This window comes from Mercurialis annua, linkage group LG2 (assembly GCF_937616625.2).
Source record: "Mercurialis annua linkage group LG2, ddMerAnnu1.2, whole genome shotgun sequence".
NCBI lineage: Eukaryota > Viridiplantae > Streptophyta > Magnoliopsida > Malpighiales > Euphorbiaceae > Mercurialis > Mercurialis annua.
Genome location: NC_065571.1, coordinates 21,505,154 through 21,506,200, shown reverse-complemented (window position 1 = coordinate 21,506,200; position 1,047 = coordinate 21,505,154).

The following is a 1,047-nucleotide window of genomic DNA, read 5'->3' as shown; positions in this document are numbered from 1 at the left end:
CTCAACAAGGAATGATAATGGGGTTAGACGTATTGAACAAAAGTAAAGAATTAAGGACAGAGAATGATAAATACATATGAATACTACTAGTTTCGTCATCTTTGATGATAAGACGTCATTAAGACAAACTACCATTGGGTATCAGTAACGGACTGAAAGTTCGAAAAGAAGAAATCAAAAGTAAGGTTGACAGTGTTAACTGACATCAAAGGGTAAGAAGTACAGAAATTGGAATAACAATTTCATGTGCTGACCAGTGTCGTAAGATGAACACGGTATCCCTACTAAATTCTAGATGTAAAAGGGATTAAGGTAAGAAAAGAATATGAAAATTCGAGGACGAATTTTTATAAGGGGGAAGAATGTAATACCCCAAAATGTTCAATTATCTAATTGGGCCACGTGTCCAGTTTTGAGTCGCCAGAGTGGCGATATCGGAAAGTCTTCGGATAAAAGTAAAATAAATAAGTTTTAGTAGATCGGTTTTGGAAGAGACTATAGCAAAGAATTTAACATTATATTTCAGTTCTAAAGTTGGATATGGAATTAGAAAGGAAAAATGTTAAGAAAGTTGCAAAATAAAGTACAGGGACTAAATTGGTAATTTAGCCATATAAATTCCGAAGGGAAATTATTTCGCCAAGGTCCGCGAAATGTTTTATAGTATATGTGGTAAAAGTTTCAGGTCAATCGGAGACCTTTTAAAATTTGGACGCGGATGCGTTTTGGGCTAAATTGCAATTTTTGAAAAGTTCAAGGACCAAATTGCAAATTAGCCAATTAAGTCTCGAGAATAGTAATTAAAAGATTATTAACGGAAAATAATCTTTTGAGTTAGTATTATTTATTTGGATATAAATAATACGTATAAAACGGATAATTAATTGTTTGGTTAAAAGAGTAAGTTTAAAAGAGAAATGGTTTAAGTTAAAGAAAAGAAGGATTAAAGTGGCAAGTTAACCAGGATATATATATATATATATATATATATATCCTTTTCTTAAGAATAAGGAAACGTTAAGAAAAGGGGGAAAAGAAAGAGATCAG